This window comes from Gavialis gangeticus, unplaced genomic scaffold (assembly GCF_001723915.1).
Source record: "Gavialis gangeticus isolate Ggan-Ray unplaced genomic scaffold, GavGan_comp1, whole genome shotgun sequence".
NCBI classification, from domain to species: Eukaryota; Metazoa; Chordata; order Crocodylia; family Gavialidae; genus Gavialis; species Gavialis gangeticus.
Window position 1 is genome coordinate 17,774,018 of NW_017728998.1, and position 10,469 is coordinate 17,784,486.

Consider the following 10,469-nt stretch of genomic DNA (forward strand, 5'->3'; position numbering starts at 1 on the left):
TTTGGCACATTGAAAGAGGGGAAGAATAAGTTTTTATTAATACTAGCTGGAACCTGGAAATACCTTCCTGTGAAAAAATTTGTATCTTTGAAAAAATATCATCCCAAATTTTGGGTGTGAGCATGGTTGAAAACATATTTTCATATGAAAGATTTCCAGAAAAAACCCATCAAGAAGGCGCTTGTCTATTTTACTCTCTTGCTAAAGACAGAGTAAGGGAAGTCAGGAAAGATGAGGAGGCTGAGAACAAGAAAGGCAAAAGACCAGCGCACTCAGCAAGAGCCTGCAGGCAGAAAAATGAAATGAACACACGTTTTACACACTGGCAGCCATCATTTCTATTATCACAACCAGAGGTGCTGACTGTGGGGGCCTGAGGGCCCTGACCCCCGTCAGGAAGAGGGCTGTCACCTGAAATGTGTAAACATTTCCACATGTACATCATCTTAGACCTCCCTCCAGCAAAAATAAAACCTATAATCACAAAAAAAAAAATCCAACAGTTTTGTGTTGGAAAAAAAGCATTTTATGTTGAAAAATTAGACCTATGGAAAATACTTGGCCATTTCTAGCTGATGTTAAATAGATACAATATCTAGTAATTAACACTGCAGGCAGTTTCCCTTTCTATAGCAAACAAGGCATAACAGACTTGGTCTCCTGCTTAGGGACATCTTGGATGTATTCTTTATTATGGGTCTTATCCAATGGAAAGACTCCCAATGACTCCAGGGGGCTTTGTATCAGCCTCCATGCCACTAATTTTCTTTGCGACTCTTGGAAAGTCACTTAAATGCCTTGTATTACATTTCATCCATCTGCAAAAGGTATATTTTGACACCTTCTCAACAAATATTCATATAGGTGGAGGGGAACCTGGGAATAAAACAAAGAATTATTGATTGAAATGTTCCGTCTCCTGTGCATAGTATTGTTTACAGGGTGAGATTTCAACAGATGGTGAATACCTTTTTCTTCAGTGCAGGAACAGGAATAGAAACAACTCAAATGCAACCGTAAAGTCCACACAAATGGTTACAAACTGTTCTGGTCCCTGCCCTTTTCTTAGTTAAATAAATGACATTGCTTATATTGGAAAGTAGCACCTGAGATGAAGACTGAAAAGTTTGTATTCCACATGAGCCCAGCCTGCAGCATCAGTTTACATAGCCTATCCCACTGGTCTTCTCTTCTTCAGAGAGTACAACAACATGGGCACAATGAACAAAGAACGGGATAAAATTCTCTATTTGCCTCCAAGATTTTTTCTTCATCAGAAAACTACTGCTTTGTCTTTTATTCTGACATCCTTGTGTGTTGCATCTTAAGAATTATTGAGTCAGAATAGGTTAAGATTTAAAGAAGGCTTTATTTGCTCTATTACAATTCTCATTATTCATTTATGTGGTGCGCCTCCTTGATACAGTAGGCAGACTAGAAAAACCAAATGTTACCACAGCCTCTTGCCAAAATCAAATAGTCCAATTCCTTCATCACTCCACTTTTACCACCAACTTCAAAACGTCCACCATATACAAGACTGTCGAATAGCTAAGATGGGATCTTCTATATTCAGTACGACAGCCAGCCGTCCTAAAGAGATGCAGCCATTTATCCTTTGCAATATAATTGCAACGATGAAAACCCATAGGGATGGCTCACCGGAAACTAATGTACTGTAAAATTGGTAACTTACTGTACAGGGAAACTGGTGACAACCCAAACCCCTCTGTTGCTTGAAGAATATCCTACTGGATTTCAAAGGACTCCTATTTTACTGGTTAGAGGGCTTTACTCAGTGTAATCTGTGTGTTTTTTTCCGGGGGGGTTGGGAAGGTTGGGGGTTTTTTTTTTACAGTTGCAAAGCTGCAGGAACTATCTTCATAATGTGTGGCTGCTAGACATGGAAAAGAAAGTATGAAGGCTGAAGGGAATTGGCTGGATGTTGGGATGGGGCATGGAAGGGGTGTGGGACTGAGGACTGAAGAGAGAGGACTTGTAGGCTGCTAAGAGAAGGGAGAAGTGGAGCTGGCAGTGGTAGGTCTACCAGAGGTGCAGAGCTACCAGAGTGAAACTGGGGCTCAAAAGGGATTAGTCATGAGAAGGTCAAGAAGTGATTTTAACCCAATTAGACTTTATGTGATGCTGCCACCACCCTGCTTTTTTTCCACCCAGCTTTTTTTGACCCTGGGATCTCCTGGGTTCAAAAAACGTCCTGCACTACAAGGTAGCAGCACAGGGAATGCCTCAATGTGCGGTGTGTGGTGCCACAGGCAGATCTGCAGCATCACATACCGCATGGCCACCACTGTCTGGATGCAGCCAAGGATTGGGTCAACAAAGGAAGTGAGAAATCCATGGCAAACACTGGTGTCAGCCCTGTAGATCCCCAGCCTGACTCATATTGGCTTCTTTAACTTAAATATAACCCTGCGTTCCAAAGAGAAATATGTATTTTTAAATTAATCTTTTTTCCCCATTATCTGTTAGCAGTTCATTTTCCCTTTACCAATGAAAAATATATACCCTGTTTTATAAGATTTTGGGAAGTACTGGCATCCAGGATTAGACATGAAATGTTCAGGTCTCTACCAGAAAATGTCTAGGTACTATCTTGGGTCAATAGTTGAAACAACTTGTAGGAGGAGGATGGATTTTTCTGTTTTGGGCCTGATTCAAGAGCCATTGAAGTCACTGGAAAGAATTCAGAGGTGCATTATACCTTATATCTCAAAAAGATGCTCTCCTTCTCTTTACAAATCTTATATTTCTTTCAAGTAGTTTGGTAGCAACCAACCAGGAGTTTAAGTGAAGCAGGGCTCGAAGCCAACAGCGTTAGCGGTTAGGAAAATTGATTCTTCAAAAGTTCGGCTGTTTTCCAAAACCACATTATACAACATAAAACCTGAGGAAATATATTTATTTCCCATAACATCTAATGGTTAAAGAGCAAACTGGATAGAACCAAGTTGTTAAAGGCTGCAACTGGGAAATGGCTGATTCTTTCGGATTAGCTGTTCTTCTTTTACTTCTAAGATTGCGACGATCATGTAAAATCTTTACAGAGAAAATCTGAGTCAGTCAATGAATGCTACTGAGAAATGACAGACACTACACAACTCAGAATTGTAATTTGATTTTTAAACAGAATCAAACCTTAACATAGCTCTCAAGCTATTACAAAATGGAAAAATTAGCAGAATGACTGAAAGAAAATAACACAGCTGGTGGCTATTGAAAAGGAAGAGCTAGACTGCCTGTTTGTAAGCTCAAACAGAGATGTTCAGAAATAAGTTCGTATATAAACCATGCAAAAATCAGATGTTTTAGAAAACACACAATTGTAAATATATCTTTTTCTGCAGAGCAAAGCTGTGACAATAATTAATTATAATGAAGGCTTCAGGGGGGGAAAAAAAGCAACTCAAAAATACCTAATGCAGAAAGTGCCTGCAAATGTTAAGTTCCTATATATTCACACACGCATTTGGAAGCAATTTATTGGAAAGTGTGGTGAGATGCATCTCTTGTTACTGTTCATTATTTACTTTCACTAAATGATCTTACAGGCAAAAAAAAAAAATCACATTTCAAAACACCACTCAACTTTTTGTGGTCTTCGGATTCTAGCAACGTTCTACCCCAGAGATGCTGCATCCATGTGCAAAGCTGACTGTGAGCAGCTGTCCAACTTATGTGCTTGAATTCTTCACTAATTATTACCCCACAGATTGATCACAGACAATGTATTTCTCCCAAATACATGAACAAAAGGCTGAAGAGGACTAAAACCAGCAAATTTACTTGAGCTATGGATAGCCCTGCAGACTTGATAGTCTATCTGTTTGGACAGAAGTCAGTCTCCTGTGCACAGGATCTCAGTATTGTTCAGTGGAATTCATCCTGCAGAGATGGCTCTACTGGGGAAATTAAAATGTGATAAAGCAGAGGAAAGAGTCCCAGCACACCAGGTGGTGTTAGAAAACCAGAAGGAGAACAGGGATAATCTAAAAGTGATGATCTAACTTCCTTGAGACCAGGATACTTTTCACAACCCCAGGAAGGAGCACGGTGGGGGTAGTGATTTTGTGTCTCCCTAGCACAGGGTTGACGCATGGCTGTTTAATAAAACTGTGGCGATTAAAAGCAGACTGACTGGGACATCTTGTATCCGTAATGTAAACTACAGATCCACACAAGGAACATAATGGGCACCATCAGGCACAGGGCATAATAGCAGGGCTGGAACGTAGGGGCTCCAAGTGCAAATCACAGGCCTCAAACAATCAAGTAGCCCTAGTAGCTGGTAACGGTAGTATGCAAATTAAATGGTGTCCAGTGTGGAGAATGTAATTTGCTGACTATTGATGCATGTGCATCTGGCCTCACCGTCATTTTTACACTACCCATTCCTCTCTTCTTTTGTTCTTTTAACATAGAAGCAGACTTGGCTTCTCTTCATTTCACATATTTGCAGCTTCTGCAGCTTTCTTTATTTTGCTGCAAATTATTTCATCTACAGCCCAGTCCATTTCTTTCTTGGTGAGCCATCGTCACCAAAAACACTGTTATTAAATCTATTATCATGTACAGCATAACGTATATTGTAATATATAATATGTATAATATAACAGCAACAACAACAACAAAAACAGTAGAAATTACCGTAACAGTTTGTTTTGCTTTTTAGCAGAGGTAGCTTCTCCCTGTAGGTTTGGGCTTAACAGTTTGAGAGAACTATATTCATCTCCCATACTCATTCAGCTGATCCTTGAGGGCTAGGTTGGCATCATGCAATGTAGTCTGGCATAAGGGCTAGCAAAGAGCTGTGCTATCCCAGGGATCCTAGGTGGTAACCAATGTCTTTTCTTTCCCCTGGCTCCAGAAGACAAGTAGGAATACCTCCTTGGTTGGTATTATTTACTCCCATTCTCTGCACTTGCCAGTTCATTGGCCTGAGTGGGCTCAACACTCCTCTCTCTGCCTCTGCTTGGCAGGGATCACAATCCCAGGTGTGATCCACGATGCAGGTAGCCATAAAAGCAAGTAAATCACTCATGAGTTGATGCTCAGTGTTAAGTCAATTCAACCCCTTTGATTCTAAGACAAATTCGTTCCTTCTTCTCCAAAATGGTAGGATGTTCTTTAGTCTGATCCACCCCAAAGATTTCCTCTGCAAAGATTCCCCTATTCCACAACTAGCTACTTCAATCTTGCTTTTACTAAAACGTGTTCCCCTTTTTAATTCCCCAGTGAATCTATTCATGACTGCCAATTTTTTGAAAACTAACATGCGAGTTTTCCCCAGATATCACAGCTTTAAAACCTGGGCTCCTATTGCAGAGTCTCCTTCCTACATTATTGACACTAATCATTTCCTGTGCAACTGAACAATTTAATGCGCTACAAAAGTTTGATAAGACAATTTAATTGCCAGCTTTTTTGTATTTTCTTAAAATAGATACATCCCTTGCAAAGGTTGTTCAGGATATAAGTGTTAGCAGAAACAATAGAACCAGATTGTAGAATTAGAGTGTGCAGAAAACTATAAGAAATTCCTACAAGATCGTCATTATTGTATTCCACTTTTGCAGACATTGGGCCGCACTGCTCACTTCAGAACCAGGGAATTTGATTAGTTATGAATAGGTGGAGATAATGCTATTTACTAATGGAGAGAACAGTAAAGTGAACATGCCTTGAGGGAAAAACACAGTGAACCTGCATGTGTTCAATTAACTGTGGCTCTCTGAACAAAATATTCTTTATCATAAGCACTTCAGATATATAAGTAGGGGGGGAAACATTCACTTGCTTGTTTCATATCTTGGATTTCCAGCTTCCATGTAACTGGTAATAACTTACCATTTTAATATTAAGGTACCATCATTCCTAATAATAAAGTACACAATGGCCCTGACTAAATGTTCTTTCTTCCTCATTTAAATACCTGTCCTTTTCCAAAGAAACTCACAGGAGCTATACTTTCATGAATTCTGGAAAGTACAGGGAAGTTCAAATCCAGCTTAGATCTGATCTCTCTTTGTGACTGGCTAAACAGGAACATGCCTCAAGACAAAGGTGGCATCTCAAAGGAAATATGTCATTGCCCTTTCTTTAGCAGTTGTGTGACAGTAAGATGGAATTCAATTTCTTCCACTTTCTTATGACAATAATATTAAACCATAGCATGGGAGGTGTATGTTTTTTCTCATTACCTTAACTCATTTCCATGCTGAACTGTATGTGCAAAGGGTCAGAGCTGTCTCTGATTGAGATAAACTAGCTATGTGTTGGGCTTAAAGTGCTCTCGAGACTAAAAGGTGCTTTTGATTACTTGGGGCAGTAAGCAGGTCGTAGGTGTGCTGTAGTTCTCATTCCCCTCCCCAAATTGTATTTTGTCTGCAGGCTTCTTCTCTAGACTTACCTGTGCAAAACGATGAAGGAGTTCAGGATCACACAGGTAAGCTTCATAAAATATTCCCAGAACAATCATCACTGATTCTGATAATGAGGGCTTCTTCCAGTTATTCACCGTCATCTTAATTTTTGTCAGGGTCAGTGCAAGGCTTCATACAAATCTTTACCTATGCAGGCAGAGAAAGCCATATTTCATGTCAAAGAGCAGTTTTTGAAAAAAAGACAAATATGCCAGGTTAACAAATGCCTTCTCAGAGTTACTAACTCTCACTATTTTTCTGTGATATTTGTCAGTTTTCCTAAAGCCTCAGCTACCAGAATTAAAGATTGCATGAGAATGGCACCTTTTCTATACAACCGGAATTAAGTTTCTAGCTCTGAGTATTGCCAGGAAGAACCTTAAAATTTGAAGCTAGAATTTTAAGATAATCTGGGGGGAATTTCACTCATGATTTTTGAATGCTCAAGACCCATCTACAAGATCTTAAATTATGTTTATATAAATCTGGCTGGAGCCTAACACTTTCCATGGATCTCCATGCAGAAAATTGAGTTGTGTGTCTCATTGGTTTCCATTCTCCAGTTAATGCTCTTTCATCCTACCCAAAATCAAAAGACAGCCCCTCTCCCATTCTACTAAACTTGACAAAACAGACAAAGCTTCCTGAACAATGCTTAATGAAAGAGTTGCTCTCTGTTCCTGGCCCCAATTTCATATATAGGAAGTCAATGAAGTCTATTTCTCTTGAATTTATCTCTGGTAATGTCATTGTATAATAATTTGTGGGTTTTAATGGTATTATCAGACAGTTATACACCATAACCATACCGCTGTTCTACTATGCACCATATAAAAAGATAGCATCATTCTTCAACATTTTCCAGACAGAAAAAGGTATGGAGATAAAAGGGTTTATAGCAAAGTGATTCAGAAGCTACTAAATTAATCTCACATTCCAATCAATCTGCAAAATGAAAAGGCACTTGACTCAATCTGTCAGCAAAGTCAAACGTATCTGATCAACTCAATGGAAATCCTTTTATAAGCTTGAACTGTGATGAATAATATAGCCCTGCTTAAATAAAATGATGTGCCTGAAACCCACATGCATGGTAATGGGGGTGAAGTTTCAAGTCTGAATACCTGATAAAGGGTTTTCTTTGTTTCATGAAAAGAATCCTACCAGTAATCAGCTCATTAAGTATTTAATTGAGCAGCCTTGTACTGTGAAATGATGATATCCTGTGAAATGATGAGCTTGCAAGCTCCTGATGACTGAAAATCCCCATACTACCTGACTTGGGGTAATTCTGAATGTTTTGCTCAGTGCAGTAAATCTCAATAAGAACAAAGACGTATCAAATTAGGAGGAAATTTCCTGTCAGTATTTAGGGAAGCAGGCTGAAACACTACTTCATGCTTTTCAGAACATTATGTGCACACTGATGGCCGGGATAAACAATAAAGAACTGTTGTCTACTTGTCTTCAATTACCTCAAAGTCCAGTTCATGCTTGAATTTCTCTAGCACTCCGGGAGACCAGAACTTTCAATAGCTTGTGCCTTTCTTTGCGATGCCACAGAAATTAGCACTGGGCAAAGCTCACATCTTACAGATGTTTGGTTGCTTCCCTTAACTATATCTAAGCTATCCAAACCCATTGGCTCGGTATAATTGAGGTGTAGTCACGTTGTAATGGATATATTTGCACTGCAGTCATTTAGTCCTAACTTAGCTGCCTAAAAAGTGTCTAGTTCAGGTATCACAGCTGCAACAGTATGGAGCTCAGCATGGACCAGTTGCCTGAACATTTCCTCACAGTCCTGGGTGGATTCTCCACCCCCAGCTCTTACCCCATGAGGCACTGGTTAGACTATTAGCAGCTTGCAAGCTAGTTAGTTTAAAGCTAGCTCAGGTATATCCATGTCACTGTAGTGTAGCCAGGCCTCATCAAAAGATTCCTTCTCACCAAACAGTATGTTGACCTTAGAAGCTGCACAAGATAGGGCAGGGCATCATGACAACGGAAAACAAGCAGATGGGAGGAAAAACCTCTCAGTGATCAAACATGGTTTGACTAGTGTTTGGAGTAGAAATCCAGGACATTTCTACTGTGGTAAGAATCATGCAAAACTAATCCAGATAAAGATAGGTCCTAAAAGCGTATGCCTCGTTCCAGAATCAAACCTGTGTAGAGTACTCAGGTCTACTTTTGGAAGAGATCTACTGACTTCAGGGCAAGTTTTTTCCTGAGTTAGGTCTGAACAAGGAGGTGAAAAACTCAAAGAGAGTGGTCTTTTGTCAAACAACATGTTTCTTACCATGGCTGAGACTGAAAATAGTATGCAGGGGGGTTTCTGGGACTGGATGACATCCATGCAGGATCCGAATGTCTTGGAAGCCAACTGAGAGCAGGAGGCCACCTGCTGTCCTTTTCCTAAAAACCTGGCATTTGCCATGTGGAAGGAGGAGACAGAGAGAGAGGAGGTGTTGATTCCTCATGTGGGTGGTTGCATTGCTGACATTTAGCAACAGTAGGGCTGACTTTGATGGTTGCTAATGGGCCAGGAAGTCTAGGAAAAAGCTGCAGTACAGGAAAAATATTTTTAAAGCAGAGCTTTAAAACTGAGCGTACAAATATTAGGCAGGGTAAAGCAATGTTAGCTATTTAAATGGCCAGCATATGTAGAGTCTGAAACAACATAAACCCTGAGTAACCTTACCACAAAAGCTGAAAGGTGTTTTCATACTGGGACCCTGCTTGCATGTACAGCTGCTTTTTGTTACTAACGTTAGGGGCCAAATTCCCAGTTTGTGTAAACTGACATAGTCTCGTGCATCCCAATGGAGCTGCAGTACTTTACACCAGTTGAGAATCTGATGTTAGAATCTGATTACATTTGCAAGAAAAATCACCAACGAGCATGAAAAATAGTTAGTTTACAGGAGTTATAATGCATGAATAAATCCCAGGTCAGGGTAGCTCTGAATCTAGACAGGGAACAACAACAGCAACAGTGATTTTGATGGTAAGCAATGACAAAATATACAGGCAAATACAAAAGACCTGTCTGAGACTTAGGAATTAAAAAAAATCCTACCATTTAAATTTAAGTGTTACATTTTGATACTATTCATTCCCATTTAAATAGATACTCTGGAAAGTGATGATAGGAAAAGTCTCTTATGTTGTGCCTCTGCAACATAAAGGATACATGTTATTGGCTAGTTCATAATACATAGTAACCAAAAATTGTATCATAATTAGTAATGAACTACATTTACTGCAGCTAACCATTGAGTTTTCCACCAAATATAATATATGTTAGGGTTAATTTCAGCAAAAATATATCTACTTTCCCCTTATTACAATGGCAGGGCTTGTTATGATCATTAGTCCTGTGGACTAGCCACATGACTTTTTTGGGCTTTAAAAGAATTAATTTCCTGAGATACCGCTGTCTCTTCTAACATCTTCTGATTTAAAAGTGTGTGGATAGTGCCCTGATATTTTGGTTAATTCTTTAGAAAAATTAAAAATATGAACCGACTGCCCAAAGAAGTTTTCCATCTATTGACTCCTCTGTGAAATCCTATGAAATGTGGAACTTAATTTTTAGGTAGGGGAAATTTTAAAATATTTTATCCAGTGCCTGATGAAGGGTGTTTGGCCCTAAAGCTTGCAATTAAAGAAATCTTTTTGCAAAAATTGTTGTCTAATAAAAGATATCATCTCTACTACGAGTCCTGATTGCCTTTCCCTCTAAACAAATGTGACTACAACCTGGATACCTTAGAAAAATTAAAGCAGATCTGAAACGTAAAATGTTTATATTTGGCATAATACCTGTGGCTGAAAGGATGCAGATAAACAGCATCTGATAAACAGAAGAGCTGGAGAGCATCATAACCCAGCCTCTGGCACAGATCTTTGAGAACTCCTGGAGCTCTGGTGTAGTGCCCGAAGACTGGAAGAAGGCCAATGTGGTGCCTATCTTCAAGAAAGGGAGGAAGTGGATCCAGCTAACTACAGGCCTATCAGCCTGAC